This window comes from Anomaloglossus baeobatrachus, chromosome 5 (genome assembly GCF_048569485.1).
Source record: "Anomaloglossus baeobatrachus isolate aAnoBae1 chromosome 5, aAnoBae1.hap1, whole genome shotgun sequence".
NCBI lineage: Eukaryota > Metazoa > Chordata > Amphibia > Anura > Aromobatidae > Anomaloglossus > Anomaloglossus baeobatrachus.
Window position 1 is genome coordinate 522,782,889 of NC_134357.1, and position 18,747 is coordinate 522,801,635.

The window sequence follows — 18,747 nt, forward strand, 5'->3', positions numbered from 1 at the left end:
TGTTGACCAGTGGTACCTTAGTGATCAACCTGAAGTAGAAAACAAACCCATCTTGAGAATATTATAGGTGTTTCATGTATAAGTGTATGCAGGGGACCGTGAAGATTTATGTAAATTATACAAAATCGATAATAAAATTTACCTTTGCTATTATCTATGTGACATGTCTCTTGGAGACCCAAATGTTCACTAACAGGCTGTGGTATATGGTCCGCTAAACCGCTTGAGATACTAAGAGAATGATAAGAATTAGATTACAACCACCATCCGGTGAAGGAGGGGGGTGGGGTTTTTTCAAAGGAAAAGGGGGAGGGGGAGGGGGGGCCAGGGCTTAGTACAGATTCAGTCACCATGTTGGGCACAAAAAGTAATGCAATGTTACCTTAATTAACGTCATTTAACCTCTCAAAGGGACTCATGCTCATGTTGCTGCTGTACTATGGGACCAAGTTCCTTCGAATATGAAGAATAAAAGACAGACTGAGTAACATGGAGAAGATGAGACATATATATACAGGATGGGATTTTCATCACTCACCACTGTGTATACAAATTTAGTCCTTGGTGTGCTGTTAAAGGTTCTTTAGGAAATATCTCTGAGTATCTATAAGTTTTTGTAGAATTATTAAAGAGTCATTAACCTTTCTGCAAGGAGTATTAGTAAATCCCTGTTAGTTACCTGGGTAGGCCAGATGCAGTGGTGGTTCAGTGGAAATACACTGTCAGTGTTCCTGTAAGCCCCGTGTCTACAGCCCCCCTGTGAGGATGTGTAGAATTAACAAAATCAATAACCAAGTCACAGTAACTGACTTGGTTATTGATTTTGTTAATTCTACACATCCTCACAGGGGGGCTGTAGACACGGGGCTTACAGGAACACTGACAGTGTATTTCCACTGAACCACCACTGCATCTGGCCTACCCAGGTAACTAACAGGGATTTACTAATACTCCTTGCAGAAAGGTTAATGACTCTTTAATAATTCTACAAAAACTTATAGATACTCAAAGAGATATTTCCTAAAGAACCTTTAACAGCACACCAAGGACTAAATTTGTATACACAGTGGTGAGTGATGAAAATCCCATCCTGTATGTATATGTCTCATCTTCTCCATGTTACTCAGTCTGTCTTTTATTCTTCATATTCGAAGGAACTTGGTCCCATAGTACAGCAGCAACATGAGCATGAGTCCCTTTGAGAGGTTAAATGACGTTAATTAAGGTAACATTGCATTACTTTTTGTGCCCAACATGGTGACTGAATCTGTACTAAGCCCTGGCCCCCCCTCCCCCTCCCCCTTTTCCTTTGTAAAAACCCCACCCCCCTCCTTCACCGGATGGTGGTTGTAATCTAATTCTTATCATTCTCTTAGTATCTCAAGCGGTTTAGCGGACCATATACCACAGCCTGTTAGTGAACATTTGGGTCTCCAAGAGACATGTCACATAGATAATAGCAAAGGTAAATTTTATTATCGATTTTGTATAATTTACATAAATCTTCACGGTCCCCTGCATACACTTATACATGAAACACCTATAATATTCTCAAGATGGGTTTGTTTTCTACTTCAGGTTGATCACTAAGGTACCACTGGTCAACATATGTGAACTTAATTTCACCAGTCTAGCCTCATATACGTTTCTTGTGGTATGTATCCCTTTTCATAATGCCTTTATACATATGTGTTATGTATACTAGGGTCTCCTAATTGAACAATCATGAATTGATAATTCATACAAGTGTGCATCAGGTTTTTTGTTTGTCGTACATATTGTTCAAAACGCCAAAAACATTGGCCGAATTTTTGTTGCATGCATTACGTGTAGAATTGACTGTATGTGTAAAATTGACTGTACATGTCTATGAGATTTGATATTGTATTTTTTTCTTTTGTTTCAGTACATTTATTTGATAAAGGCCAAAATTGTATGGCCGAAACGTCATAATAATAGCACAGACCTTTGCATGAATAAAAATTGGCATTAATAAGCATCAATATTTTCGTTTTTTCAATTCTTTGAGTGCCCGAGCTGACTTTCTGCACTATTGACTTTTTTCTCGGTGGCACCTAACTTATATTTGTGAGCCAGATTCTATGCTATATATTGGCTGCATCCTGTGGCACATAAAAAAATAAACGTTCATACTCACCTCACCTCACTCCCTGCAACACCGCTCCTCTTACCGTCTATGTCAGCGGCAGCGACGCTGAATGCAGCCGTCCTCCTGCGGCATCGCGATGTCCTCCGGTGGTCTGTGCCGGCGGCTGCGTGTGGACACGTGCGCACAGCGATGACGTCATCGCTGTGCGCGCCGCTAGTCACAAGTCAGCTGACCGGCACAGACAGGAGACCGCAGTGCTGCAGGGGAACGGTGAGTAATGTGTACTGATTCACTGCCCCCCGCACTGATGATGATGGTCTAGGGGCAGTGAATACAGCCGCACATGATCACTCCAGGCTGCAGTTGCCAGGGGTGATCATGCGGGCCGGCTGTTTATTCCCTATCACCCCGCCCACCTGTCAGCGCCGACTTCATCGCTGAGAGATGGGCGGGAGGATGGGCATGCATATTAAATGAGCGGGCCCACGTGGTCACGGCAGGCTGCTACAGCCTGCTCGTGCCCCCGATGACTCGCTCCACCACAGCACCCACATTCCCCGCAGCCACAGTCAGACCATAAGACGCACCCCCAACTTTCCCCCAACATTTGGGGGAAAAAAAGTGCGTCTTATGGTCCGAAAAATACGGTAAAAGTGTGTCGGAGGGAATCCAGGGTTATGAAACAGTGGGGTCAACAACGAAAGTTCACACTACTCCACAGAATCAAGTCACAATAGATAAAGGTAGATAATCAGGTCGACCCATAGAGTAGTTACAGGAAGTCCACAGGAGTGTAGCTCAGAATTGGTGGGCTTCTAATTTTGGCTAGAATGATTCCAAAGATCCTGCCACCATATTAGCTAATGGTGAAAGCATAGCAGTCTTATAATATTTCAAAATATTAGGTACCAAAAACCCACTGCCAATATATAAAGGTACATGGTAGAGGAGGATATTCTTGGTTGATTATATTTCAGGATAAATCGCATCATTTATTATTGCAAAGGTAAGGTTTTCTTTTGGGGTGATGGAATAGGAAGTGTGCAAAAGAGCTATAAAATTCTCAGTAGCATGACCAATAAATAGAATGGATGCAACCCAAACAAAAAATAAAAGGGGAAACCCATTTTCTAAGATTATTTTCAAATAAAGTAATGAGAGGTTGATAATTGAATTTATAAAGAGATTTTGAGGTTGGTCTTCGCAAAGAAATAATTATTTAAACAATGTCATCAAACTCATAATTAGCAAACAATGCCAGACAAGTGTTTGTATTGTTAAGGTCCAGTCACACACAATGACTTACCAGCGATTCCGACAACGATATATCCTGATAAGGATCGCTGGGAAGTCTCTGGTGAGATGTCACACAGTCAGGCCTTACCAACGACACTGTAACGATACAGGTCGCAGTAGCGACCTGTATAACGATCTTTACGGTCATTGGTACCCTGTCACACAGTGTCAAACACAGCGATGCGTCTTACCCAGCAGGACATCGCCTTTGAAGAAAATGATCCGGACCATTCGGCAATGATTAGCGATCTCACAGCAAGGGCCTGATCGCTGGTAGGTGTCACACATAACGAGATCGCTGGTGAGATCGTTACTGTGTCACAGAAACTGTGACTCAGCAACGATCTCGTTAGCGATCTCGTTGTGTGTGACGGGGCCTTAAGGCTATGTGCCCACAGGAGTTTGTACCTGTGGATATATCCGCAGGTACGGCCGCAGGTTTCCCGCATATGCTCACCAGAATCCGCAGCTATTTTTAACTGCGGTAGTACAGCGAAATAGCTGCGGAAAACATGCGGACATTCATGCGGCTTACCTGCGGAAGTCCCAGCCTCTATCTCCATAGTGGAGGGCCGGGAATTCCGCAGGTAATTCCGCAGAAAGAATTGACATGCGACTGCCGGATATCCGCAGCATGTTCCGCAGCTGCACATATCCGCAGCATGGACTCAGCACTCCCCATGTCCCATAGGATAACATGGGGAATGTCTGTACATGCTGAAACCTGCGGATTTATCTGGAAAATACAGAAAATCCACGAATTTTCCGCAGATAAATCCGCAGGTTTAATTTCCCGTGGGCACATAGCCTAAGAGAATCGTGAATTACATGGTTGAATAGCAATTATTAAGTCGTAATATCAAACGTGTGCTGTGCTCAGACAGATAACGTAAACAGTAGAAGTCCAAAACAATCACCCAATACTCAAGGCATCACGGTAATCTAGGAAATAAAACTTAACTTACACTAGTAAGGTACAAATTGTCTCTCCAGGACTGGAGACAAACTCTAGCGCAGCACCACCTATTGGAAGTAGCGATCCTAAAAGTTAAATGTGGATTTTTAACAACCCTTTACATATAACTTAGGATATATGCCGGATCAGAATCCCAATTGCAGACACGGTGTTTCGGGGTGCTTGCCCCTCATCAGTGCAAAGTATGGGGTGTCTGATCTGGCTCATGAGAAAGCTATGTGGGGAAGGTAAAAAGGGAATAATTACTCTATATACAAAACAATAATTTAATATTTTTGCAAGATTATCAAACAGGAAAACAGAAAAAAGGGTGGGGGTTGGGGGAACACAATGTTATATTCTCCAAGAAAAAAGGGGGACACAATGGTATATTTTACAGTTTTAAAGGGGACATCATGCTGCTGCCATTCCAGAAAACCCAAAGCCCTAAAAAAACTAGAGACTAGAGATGAGCGAACCTGAGGTTTGCTTTTCGAACTGAACATCAAATTTAAAAATCAAGATTTGGGTTCGGATGCCATACGTGCAAACTTCACTTGTGCGAGCAATGCTGTGTTCAGGTACGCTTGGTGCTCAGTCCTGTACAAGCCGCTTGCAGTGTTTGAACGGCGCACACTGGGGGTAACATCAGCACGATTACGTGCAACCCAAAAAATTGTTTGAAGGCTGGCTGTATCTGGGCAGAAACTCAAACTGCCAATCAGTTACTTGCTCCAGCGTTCGAGTCAAGCTTAAGCCTGTAGAGGCTCGGCTCGTTTGCTGCCGGCAAACTGAACCTCCACGGAACCGCTCATCTGTACTAGAGATGCCCTATTAGCTGTATCCTACATACCAAAGATCTACCAAAGGAGCTTAACACCCGCCCCATTCCACGGCTGCTGTCCCTAGGAAACCCTATCATACTCTACACATTAAAGAAACCAGCTGAAAGGGTTTCTTTTAGGTCCTGAGGGGCTTGTGTTTTAAGCATATAAATCCATTTGGCTTCCTGCTGTGAAATCATACAGTCCCAATTGCCCCCTCTAACGGGAAAACTAATAAAATCAATTCCCATAAAGCTTTATGGGAATTGATTTTATTAGTTTTCCCGCTGTTGGAATTTTTTTGCCACTACGCCATTTAACAATCAGATTAATTAATTTTATATTTTGATAGATCGGGCATTACTGATCCCAGCTATAACAAATGTATGTATATTGTAACCCTTTAATTTTCAAAGGGGAAGGTTGAACTTTTAGGATTTTTTATTTTTTTTAATTTTTCAAAACTTTTTTTTAATTTACTAGTCCCCCTAGGTACTCACGAAGAAGCCCCCGGTGAAAGGCACATCAGGGTATTTATTCCGTTAATCTGCTCCTGGCATGGTATTTACAGCCTGACACTTGTCCCTATGGCTGTTTGTGTATCCCAGATTTTCTCCTTGCCCCTCCTGCTGCTATTCCTATTTTCTTGGGCTAGTGCAATAAGTATTGGGCAATATCTTTTATACCAGCCTTTGGTGTTATATGGTGGTTATTTTCTAGCCTTTATATTGCCTACCCTTTGTTTTGGTATTACTTTTTGCATGGATGGGCAAACGCAATATTTTTGACCTATATACTGTTTGTGCCACTCTATGTCTCTTGTGGCCGCACATATATCTCCTTCTGTTCCTTTCTGGATGTCTTCTGTTGCACTGTTTGGAGAGTGCAATTTCAATTATTTTTTCATATAACACTCTAGGATTATTTAGTTTTATTTTCAGCCAATAGTTGACAATATATATTCATATTTTTGATTGTGCAACACCCTCTCTTCTTTGAGTTTAAGTGCATGAGATATATATTATATACTTTATTTGGGACTGTGCAATACCTAATTTGTGAATGCTTTAGTCTATGTAATATTTACAAATTTACTTTTGAGATAAATATATATAATCCTCTCTTGCGCATTTAAAGGGAAGGTATCATCAAAAAGAAAAATTTCAATAACTTAAAAAATGTAAAGTAATAATGTTTTAATGTTTTGTTTAAATATTATTATTTGTTTTTAATTGAGCAAAATATAAAAAAAATAACAAAAAGTTTGATATTTTCCACTGTTAAACACTAGGGGGAGCAGCTGCTGAAATCCTACAGAAATCCGACTGTATAAAAAGCTCACGTTACATATGCAGTAAAGTGGGTGGAGTCTGCTCTCCTGTGTGTGATGGCACGCCTCCCCCCTCCTAATCTGAGTGTTTACAACAGATAACAGAGAATGACATGTAGGGACATAGTGCAGAGCCATTTTGTTGAGGTTGCTGATCACTACACATGTCTCAGGACCATTCTTTGGTCCTTTGTTTCCCGCTGTGCAGCATGATTGCTAGAAAGTCTCAGTGTGTAAAGGCCCCTTTACACACAGGATAGGATTAGATACACGGCTCTGCAGACAGTATCACACAGAAGAGGATTAGATACACAGTTCAGCAGACCATATCACATAGCAGAGGATTAGATACACAGCTTTGCAGACATCCCACAGGATAGGATTAGATACACAGCTCAGCAGACAGTATCACACGATAGGATTAGATACACAGCCCTGCAGACAGTATCACACAGGAGAGGATTAGATACACAGCTCAGCAGACAGTATCACACAGGATAGGATTAGATACACAGCTGTGCAGACAGTATCACACAGGATAGGATTAGATACACTGCTCAGCAGACAGTATCACACAACATAGGATTAGATACACAGCTCAGCAGACAGTATCACATGACAGGATTAGATACAAAGCTCAGCAGACAGTATCACACGACAGTATTAGATACACAGCCGTGCAGACAGTATCACACAGGATAGGATTAGATACACAGCTCAACAGACAGTATCACACAGGATAGGATTAGATACACGGCTCAGCAGACAGTATCATGCAGGAGATTAGATACACAGCTATGCAGACAGTATCACACAGGATAGGATTAGATACACAACCCTGCAGACAGTATCACCGGTACACACACAGGTACTCACATGCAGTGACGCGCGCGCGCACACACACACACGCACACACACCACCCCTGATGGGGACCTTGAGCCACACACACATCACCCCTGATGGGGACCTTGTGCCACACACACATCACCCCTGATGGGGACCTTGTGCCACACACACACATACACACACACACACACACAATCACCCCTGATGGGGACCTTGTGCCACACACACACACACACACACACATCACCCCTGATGGGGACCTTGTGCCACACACACACACACACATCACCCCTGATGGGGACCTTGTGCCCCACACACACACACACACACACACACACATCACCCCTGATGGGGACCTTGTGCCACACACACATCACTCCTGATGGGGACCTTGTGCCACACACACACACACACATCACCCCTGATGGGGACCTTGTGCCACACACACACACACACACACACACCACCCCTGATGAGTCTGCGCCGTCCAGGAATGTTATGGCAGAGTCCTGGCGTCCCTGCTTCCCTTCCGCTGCTACATGCCGTCATGCACCCTTGGTTTTCGTCCACCACTCACTTTGGTCCTGTGGCCCTCTGGGAACTTCTGTTTCTGGGCTCACTATCAGGACGAAGGGCGGGGCTTCGGCTTTGCGCGCTTTCGATGAAGACCATGGCATTTTGGCGCCAAAAGATGGTGGAAGATGGCGGAAATGGCGGGAAACGGGGATTTTGACTCGCCATTTCGACTTCTAAAGCGCACGTCACCCAACTAAGTGGGTCCTTCTCAAATCCTGTTCGTGACGCCAGGAATTTGAGGTGTGCCGCCCCCGTACCAGCAGCCGAGCTGCTCGGATCCAGGTTCTCAGTGGCTCGAGGGTCTCCAGACCCGGGGGCGTGCGGCCACTCAAATGAAGAATGGTATTTACAGGGTATGTATTAGAGTTCGTGACACCACCCGTGGTATGTGGTAATTAGGAGCACCACCGCTGCAGTTGGGAGCACACGGGGGGGATGGAACGGGGCAGCCTGGTGTTGTGACCCTCCACGGGTAGAGGGAATACCTCAGGACTCGGTGATGGTGAGGGGGGAGTGCCGTTGGATGCAAAGGGGACACTTGCATACTCAGTCCATTAAGCTGACACTGACAACTGGATAAACCAAAGTTCTGGATTCCGCTGCCGCTGAGGGGAGCATAGTTTGGGTCCTGTCCCCAATGGTGCTGCCTGGTGATCCTGGTGACCTGCTTCCTGACACTAAGTTTACTTCTCTGTTGGTCCTGGTAGTATGAAACCTGCCAGGTCCCGCTCCCCACTATGGCTAAGTGTGGGAGCTTGCTATCAGGGTTCACGCTTGGGATTTTCTGGACTGTTTTGAGTGGAAAGTCCTATCCCCCTCATTGCACTAGTACCCTGATTTGGGAGCGGGTAGGAACGGCTCTTGAAGACTCCGTTCTCCTCGGGTAAATTGTCAGGTTGCCTGAAGCTACTCCCTGACCTAGGGTCCACTTACCCCGTCGTGCCTTGGTCCCAGCCCGGTGATGGTGCAAGGCCCCTGGCTGTCCTCCTCGACAGATCCGTGCCCCCTGCCACGATCCCTTGCGACCGGGGGTCCAGCTCCTCTAAACCCAGACCACCGTCTGCCACCTAGATAGCTTCCCAGGAGCCCTGCTCCTGACCTCTCACTTTCACTTCCCAAGCTCAACTCTCTCCATCTGACACTCCTGACCTCCCCACTGCAACCCCCCCAGGTGGGCGACTCTATTCCACTCAAGCCGTCCATTGGTGTGTTTGGTGGGTGTGGTGCAGAGTGTATTTAGGATTTGATTAGCTGATGTAGGCAACACCATGTAGTTAGGGATCATAAACCAAGAAGGAGGTGACTACTGCACGGGAGGGCAGATTGTGCAATATCCTGTGACGACCTGATAGTCCAGGGGCGTCACAAGAAAGCCATATCTAAGTTGTTACCTCTTAGTTTTGTGGTTAGGGTTATTTCAGCACGTGCACAGACCACTAGGGACTGCACAATTAGGAATCTTAGTCTGTACAGGAACCAGTTTTGTCAGGTGTGTTGGTTCAGAGATAGGCCCTAGTTTCCCATGTTAGTTACTATGCGTACATAAGGCTGAGGCCACACGGGAATTAGTGCGAGTCCTCGCATGACACTCAGCTTACGCTTGCAGCACAGCGGGAGCCGAGTGTCATACGACTGTGGTCTGATCATGCGATCTGACCACAGTTGCGGAGGGGGCGGGCTGGTGCTGTGGAGAAGAGGGAGGGATTTATCTCCCTATCTCCTCTGTTGCCGGCTGATGCGAGAATCGCACTGCTCTCACGTTACACTGGTGTAACGCGAGTGCAATGCGATGCTTCTCTCGTCCCATAGACTTGAATGGGTGCGAGTGAAACAGGATCGCATTCCACCCGCAGCATGCTGCGACTGTTTTCTCTGTCTTATTAGGGTTGAGAAAATAATCGCTCATGGGAGCTACCCCATAGAGTAATATTGGCGATTTTTTATCTCATTCCACTCGCTCCGTATTACTCGCTGTGTGTGCTAGCCCTCACACTTTGACCCGCAACACACATCCGTTTAATTTGTACGTGTGCGGTACGTATTTGCACGTACCGGAGACACGGAGACACATGTTATTCAATGGTAGATGGCACACACACGTAAAATCACACAGAACGTGTGTCGGTGTGGTAAGTACATGTGTGCGCTTTTCTACCCGGACGACATGTCCGTTTTTGGCCGGCAGCACGCAGGCACGGACCTGCTTTAGTCTATTTAGTCTATAGGTCCGTGCCTGCACGGACCGCACACGGAGTATGTCCGTGTTCAGCACGTATCGTCCGTGTCCGTTTTTCATCACAAAATCTGAAACACTTGTTACCAATCTATTAGGTCAATTGTAGGCCATTAATTCTGGCGCCAAACATACATTTCCTGTCTCATTTGCACGCCAGACAGCAGCTGGGCACCTGTCCTCTCACTGCAGGGGAACTTTGTGCACAGAGAACAGCACAGGTACTGAGCATGGCGCCCAGAATCGATACAGAGAGGCTGATTGGAGAAGTAGAGAGGCATCCAGAGCTGTGGGACACACGTGTTGATGGCTACCATGACAGGTTAATGGTGGAACGAGCATGGATGTCTGTGGCAGAGGTAGTCTACCCTAGAAATGGATGGTCTCAATGTACCCCTGGAAAGAAAAATAGATATGGTGAGTACAGATATTTGCATTGCTTCTGTCTTTACCTACATGTGCTCATTCTGTAGGCAGATTATATCTATATTTATGTAGTTTGTTTGGCATCTATTAATGGGCCTGACTCATTTTGAGCTACACTGGAGACTCACAAACAGGATAGTGTAGTTTTTTGGACTTTTGAACTATTCATTGCAGTTTTCTAGTAATGTCAGCATGTGTATATGTGGCCTGCAAAGCATTTTATGCATGTACAAAAGGCATTTCAGGGTGGTCAAGCAAAAATTAAACATGTTTGATTTATATTTTTGTGTTCAATTTTTTGCTATTTCTATTGTAAATGTGCTGTGAAATGTCTATACATTGTGAGTTGTATTTCTATGTTTGGCTTATTATGCATGTTCCTTGGTGTCGCCATGTCTGGAATGGTAACAGTAATGTGTAGTGTATAATGGAAAATCTTTGAGGAACATATGGCACTTCATAGGTTTATAGACATTTTGTGTCTCATGGCTTACTGGAGGTTTAATTTTTTTTATTTTTGTAAGTAAAAAAGGAGATAAATGATTATACAGTGGTTTAATCTTTTTACTGGAGATCTTGTTTACTTTGTCATGGTTATTGTGTTATTATGTCACTATATGAGTGTCATGGGTTGTTGTTTTCATACACATGGATGTGTGTTCCAATTTATTTAAATTGCTGCAATACAAGAATAATGTTTTATTTTTTTTTATTGTTCAATTGTTATAATTTGTGACCTTATTATACAATTTTTTTTTTTAAACAGTGGATCTTGTTAAACGGCGATGGCGCTCAGCACGTGACCAGTTCAGAAGAGAATATAACCCAGTGGCAACCACAGCTGCCGCAGCCAAAAAGAAAAAATATGTCCATTATGAAAGACTCACCTTCCTCATGCCCATTATGGAAGTACCAAAGTAAGTTTAAACCATTACATCACATAGCGGGTTTTTTTGGAAATGCACACATTAATTTTTTTTTTCTTTCTTCAAAGTACAGAGGATAATCTGGAAGATACTGAGGAAGCCCAGTCAGCAGTATTAACAGCGACCTCTGCTTCTGAGATGGAGCCTACCTCATATCAACCACCAACAATCCCCAACACCAGCCAGCCAGACGCAGAAGAAATGTCCTCTGATTTGGGTTTGGGCACAAGTCAATCCACTAATGTAATTCCAGGCCAGTCTACAGGGCAACAAAGTGGCCCTTCACCAGTTCTTACAGAGAGTAGTCCACAGCAACATGCAGGCACACAGCCAAGAATAACAACTAATACCATGCGCACAGTAGCCCAATCTATCCGTGGTCGCAGACATAGGTGTTATGAAGATTTACGTTCCCTGCCAGATATCATTGATACCAGAATAATACACATGATGAATTCACTGATACCAGAGAGTGATGGAGAGAGATTTTGCCTCTCCCTTTCTCCCTCTCTTGCATTGGTTCATGCTGATAGGCAGGACAGATTGAGGGCGTCCTTAATAACACTAATATGTGCTACCCAACGTGAGCCAGAACCCATATATTGTTTGAAGTGATAGAGCAATGGAGAGCTAATCCACGTGGCCCACACACAAACACAACCCAACAAACTGTGGAAACCCAAACTGATGAACATTACTCTAATTTTCAACTAAATCCTGTAGTGCAACAAACACATATACAGTGTCCATCTTCTTCTATGGGAAGTGATGTACAAATTAGGCCAACAATTGTCCCACACCAAACAGGTACATTAATGACACAAAGGCCATCTCAACAGCCATCATTTGTCCCACAAGTACCCCAACAGACACCAATGCAAACCTCTGTTAACTATCCTAGTATTGTTAGTAATGTTCATAGACTACCTCAAATGTTTCAACAAACAACATCCTACCATGTTCCTAATAATCCACAACAACAGTACTTTCAACATCAGACTTACCCAACTAACTTCACATACACACATACTCAGCCTCTTCCAACACATCAATATGTACCACCTACACTTGGTCTTCCATCTGCTCAAACAACTGTATCATTATATGTTCCAAGTACAACAACTGTTACTAGTGGAAACACTGATCAGTCACTCACTACAACATCTAGTGTTGTGCAGCAAACATATTCTGTAGGTGTCAATGCAATTGAGACTACACAGGAAAGCATCAGTAGCCTAGAGGATTTAGTTGAATCATAATGTGATATTGTATGTATTATTTTACATTTTGGTATGTTTTCTAGGGTATTGCTGGTCGGAAAACAAAATGTAACACATTACTTACTCTATATGCATGGGGTCATATTTGTGTTTTCCTTTCAAAAAATTCAATAGCAATTACTCTATCACTTCAAAAACATTACCTGCCTGTTAGAATGTTGCCTTGCTCTGGACATGTTGTTTGGACCATCCATTAGAAAAAACTGGGTTTAGGGAAAAAATGCACACACATAAACTACTACACTAACATTCAGACACCTTTATTATTAAAAATCCAGCCACTATGCAGTATCTGCATATGGTCTGGTCCCATACTTGTATTCCAATAGTGTCAAACAAATTATTTTTGCGTGACATTATTGCATAATAAAGTATGGTGTTTTGTATGGGCTAATGTCCCTGACAAAAAATAATAGAATACAGGGTGTTTTGCAAAAGATAACATACATACATAGGTTCAATAAAAAATCTGGACTAATTTTTTCAAATCCAATTTGCCATATTTTTATTAGTTATGTACATTCAGTAGTACTGTTACTTGCAAAACAAAAAAACCTGATTTTATAGCAATAAAGTTAAATCACAATAGCTTATTGGTACCACAAACACAACCAACCAACAAAAAAACCCACAAATTATACCTATGTATGGTCATTTTCTCTTTTGTATTACATATGTGTTTGTGCTTATGTAACCAAGTGATAAAAACTGTAACAATGTCAAATTTATACATGACTATGGAGATTTAAACTAAAATAATCTTTAAACTGATTCCTCACTTGTAGACGAGAAGTGGACACATTGGTTCTAACACTACCATTCTCTACAAATGGTGCATTTAAAGCTGGCAACTCCTCAATGTCTTCGTCATTGCTTTCATGTAATCTACAGTAATTATGTGACACTACTGTAGCTTTAATGACAGCCTTGACGGTGGTTGGTTGGAGTTGGATGGTGGTTTGATAAATGCGCCATCTTGAGGCCAAAATGCCAAAGGCACGTTCAACATAGCAACGTGCTCTGGCCAATTTGCTATTAAATAGGGTTTTTGATCTATCCAGCCCCCTTCTGGGATATGGACGCATCAAATGCCTAGACAATGCAAACCCCTGATCTGCAACCATGACAAAAGGAACAATAGGGCCATTATTACCAGGCAATGGTCTTGGTGCAGGCAAACTTAAACTATCAGACATTAATCGTCTTGCTAAACGTGAGCTTCGGAAAATGCGTGCATCTGAGGCACTGCCACAGGCCAAAATTCACTAGTAATAGGGTATTCAACAAATTAACATAAACCCCCTTAAAACTTAACATTTAATATTGATGTTTAAAAAATACAATACCACACTATGTGATCAAAGTGAAATAGTGCACAGGAGAGAGAGGGAAAAATATCCCTACAATATCCGCTCCCTCCTGTGTTCTACCTAACCGTGGAGGTTGGCACCCTAAAGATACGTAGTGGCGCCCCCACTCCTCGACGGCTGTCCCTACTAATAGATAGACCAGGTCTATCATACCACAGCATATGGACATCGGCCTCTGATGAACCATGAGATGGTGAAACGCGTTGAGGCAGTTTAAGCTAAGTCTAGTTGTCCCTGCTATTATCGAGGGTCTCATTTGAGATAGGATTGTGGCCTCTTATCAATTGAGGCTTTTTATGAGCTCCAGTTTTTGCACAAGTATCACTTTATATATATGTTGGCACTGCACTTTAATTGCTTGCACTGCACTTTATCCTTTGGCTAGGGGCTCATAGGGTTATTAGTAGGGACAGCCGTCGAGGAGTGGGGGCGCCACTACGTATCTTTAGGGTGCCAACCTCCACGGTTAGGTAGAACACAGGAGGGAGCGGATATTGTAGGGATATTTTTCCCTCTCTCTCCTGTGCACTATTTCACTTTGATCACATAGTGTGGCACTGCCACAGGCCCCAATATCAGCAAATAAAAAGCAGTAGTTTGTATCTACCATGGCCAAAATAACTACAGAAAAAAACTTATGATAATTAAAATATCTTGATGCAGAGTTAGGTGGTTTCTTCACTCTAATGTGCTTTCCGTCAATGGCGCCAATACAATTAGGGAAAGCTGTTTTCTCCAAAAATTCATCTGAAATGTGCATCCATTCCTGTGTTGAAGGCAGCTGCATGACATGATGCCTGAGGGTCTCCCATAGCACAGTGCAGGTATGCAGGATAATCTTGCCAATTGTAAACCTTCCCAATAAAAATTCGAAATATAGACTGCTGATGGATTGACCAGTTGCAAGGTAACTGAAATAGAAAAAAAAAACATGACATTACTTTGACTATTCATGAAAGTTGTTTTTCAAAAAAATATTTGTGTCATCCAATGACTGGTGAGATACTGTGTATGACTATTATTTTATTGCTTTTGTTTGAAATAAATGTGTTGATATATACTTTCCATATTGGAAAAATAATTACTTTTCTGTTTAATAAACAAGATTGTTTGATTTATGACTCTTGTTTCTTTAATTTTGGTAGAGTTAGAATGGTAGATGTGAGCACTCAGATCATATTTTAAGATTACAATGAGGTTATTTGATCTATATAAGTTTTCAACAAATACCTAAATTTAAAATTACATAATTTCTACAAAATGATGCCTTTGAGATTTAACATGTATTTCAAAATAACAGATAAAGCATGAGTATACATGACAACACCTACCATAAAGTCACCAACAGTCGTTCGATGCTTCAAACGATGGTACACAAGGCCAAGGATGTTGTCAAATGAATTCATGGTGAGATGGCAGTAGGCTTGGAATTTTGGTGGAAATTTCCTCATTTCGCCATAGAGAATATTAAAATGCCCATGTGTTTTCCTGAGCTTCACCAGGGGGTGAATCCACATCATTCTCTCCAGTGGTGGCTCTTCTTCAATCATATGTCGCCTAACCCCAAATCTCCTAGATATCAACCAGAGCAAATACATGGTTGCTTCATTGGAGAGAGACATTTTGGAGTGTGTATAATGTGAGAATGAGCTCAGAAGCAATGTTTGTAAAGGTTTTTTAAGCAAACTAACCAAATTGGGTAGTTAATTGACCAATTAAACACACAAGGAGCACATTATGATGGGCTAACAAGGTTATTTGTGTGAAAATACGGATCTTGAAAAACGGACGGCAGACAGACTGCACACGTACGTATTTTATGTCAATACGGACATTTCACATGCACACACGGCTCGCATACGCCATCACACGGATGCCATACGTACCGGAGAAACGCCCCTAAAAAATGGAACACGGACCCGAAAAACGGACCGTAAGACACGTACGTTTTTTTTGCGGAAGTGTGTTTTAGGCCTTCAACAAACTAAACTTTTCAGTTTGTTCTTAAGATAAAGGCCTGTGTAGACAGCCATGAGTATTTTTGAGAAATGACATTTAAAAACGAAAATATTGAATATCTTGTAGAAGGAGTGACACAAAAAAAATTGTAAACATCAATGAATGATTTGGTTGAAGTTTTGGCTGCAACAAAGAGATTCCCTATCAAATGTGACTTTTGTGGTGAAAATGAAAGAGTATAATCCCAAAGATTTTCACAATTACCTCCGTATATTTTAGGACCTTTTTTGTATATTGTTGTAAAAAGTTACACAATTTATTCAGAATCAAAATACACAGACGACGGAATGAAATTCAGCCGAGCAATGGCTGTTAACAACGTTATTTGTCAATAAGTCGTTGTCTTCAATATTTTAAATTTACCACGACTACTTCAGTACCATTTTTCTCTTCCATAATTTTAGAAACTTTAGATGCCATCACAGAGGTTCTTCAACACGAATACTGTAAGGTAAATGTATGTACTTAAAATTTATATTTAAAACCAAAAAATAAATTTTTCACACTAGAAGGTGGCCTAAAAGTTAATTTAACGGAATCAGTCAGCAGGTATTTGCTACCTCATCTGAGAGCAGCATGATGCAGACAAAGACCTAAACTGCGTTTTGTTGCCAGGAGATACAGATTTGGTGTTGAAATTTATACACCAAATTCCTGCACCAAATCTGCATCCCTTGGCAAAAACTCAATGAGTCTACCTCAGGTGAGGTCATTGAGTTCAAGGAGTTCACCTTAGGTGAAGTCATTGAACTCAATGCCGGATTAGGCAATGTGTGGAAATTGAGTATTTGGATGCTGACATTTTTGCATCAACTCTGCATCTCCTGGCTAAAACCTGCACCGAAACCGCATGCACACATCGCTTTATCTGGCAATCTGGCAGCAGTTTCAAATGAGTTCACTGAGAGCAGCGGGAGAGCTCCAAGTGTCAATTCCGGTGACCTGGCTGCCAGATTGCCGGACACGGTGGCACAGCAGTCCGACAGTCTGCCTTTAAACTTCTTGGAGTTAACAGCTGTTGGAACACCTGGAGGCTGTGAACTCTGGTAACAGTTCACGGCCTTCAGATGTCCCAGCAGCTGGGAACTCAAGGAATGTTAATTAAAGTCTCCCTTAAAGTTACCAGGTTGACAGCAGCCAGGAGACCCCATGGCTGTGAGCTCTGGTAACCCATCCCGCTGCCGGGACCCAGACAGCTACTGTGATGGCAGCCAATGAGAGACACCGACAGTCTGACTGCAGCCAATCACAGACGCCGGCAGAGAGGTTGGGCGGGGAAAGCAGTGAATATGTATGAGATTAAATGAGCGGACCCGGAAGTACTGTGACAGCCGCGGGGAATCTCAGTAAGTTGTTTTTTTTTCACTGTGCCTCCCAGTCACAGTAATGCCAGTAGCTAATATGGCTATGGCATTACTGTGATTGGAAGGCAGTGGAAACCAGGCACCAAACATGCTGGGAGGGGTCTCGAAACTCACAAGGCAAATGCCAAAATACTTTGTGAGTAACCGATATCGTGAATACCTTAATATAATATTAATTACTCATTTATATAGCTCTATTAATTCCACAGGATTTTACATACATTGGCAACACTGTCCCCATTGGGGCTCACAATCTGTGTGTGTGAGGAAACTGGAGTACCCAGAGGAAACCCACGCAAACACGGGGAGACTATACAAACTCCTTGCAGATGTTTGGAGGGATTGAATCCAGGACCCCAGTGCCGCAAGACTGCAGTGCTAACCACTGAGCTACCGTGCCATCTTAATATTAGTGCGAGTAACTAATAGTGGCGAGTATATTCGCTCATCACTAGTAATCACTAACAATTGACAATATTCCACTCTACTGCAATAAAATTAGTGATGTTGACCCGCCACAACACTGTGTACACGTTGCTCACTGCTCCGCACACCTCGTACACACGTGACTCCGCACAAGTTGTACATATGCAGCTCCAGTCCACAGGCCTCCTACACACACACACCGCTCTGTACATGACGTACGTACACACACGGCTCTGCTCCCTACACCTCGTACACACAGGCTCTGCTCCGTACACCTCGTACACACACGGCTCTGCTCCGTACACCTTGTGCACACACGGCTCCGCTCCGTACACGTCGTGCACACACGGCTCCGCTCCGTACACCTCGTGCACACACGGCTCCGCTCCGTACACCTTGTGCACACACGGCTCCGCTCCGTACAACCTCGTACACACACGGCTCCGCTCCGTACACCTCGTACACACACGGCTCTGCTCCGTACACCTCGTACACACACGGCTCTGCTCCGTACACCTCGTGCACACACTGCTCCGCTCCGTACACCTCGTACACACGGCTCCGCTCCATACACCTCGTGCACACACGGCTCCGCTCCGTACAGATCGTGCACACACGGCTCCGCTCCGTACACCTCGTGCACACACGGCTCCGCTCCGTGCACGTCGTGCACACACGGCTCCGCTCCGTACACCTCGTACACACACGGCTCCGCTCCGTACACCTCGTACACACACGGCTCCGCTCCGTACACGTCGTGCACAC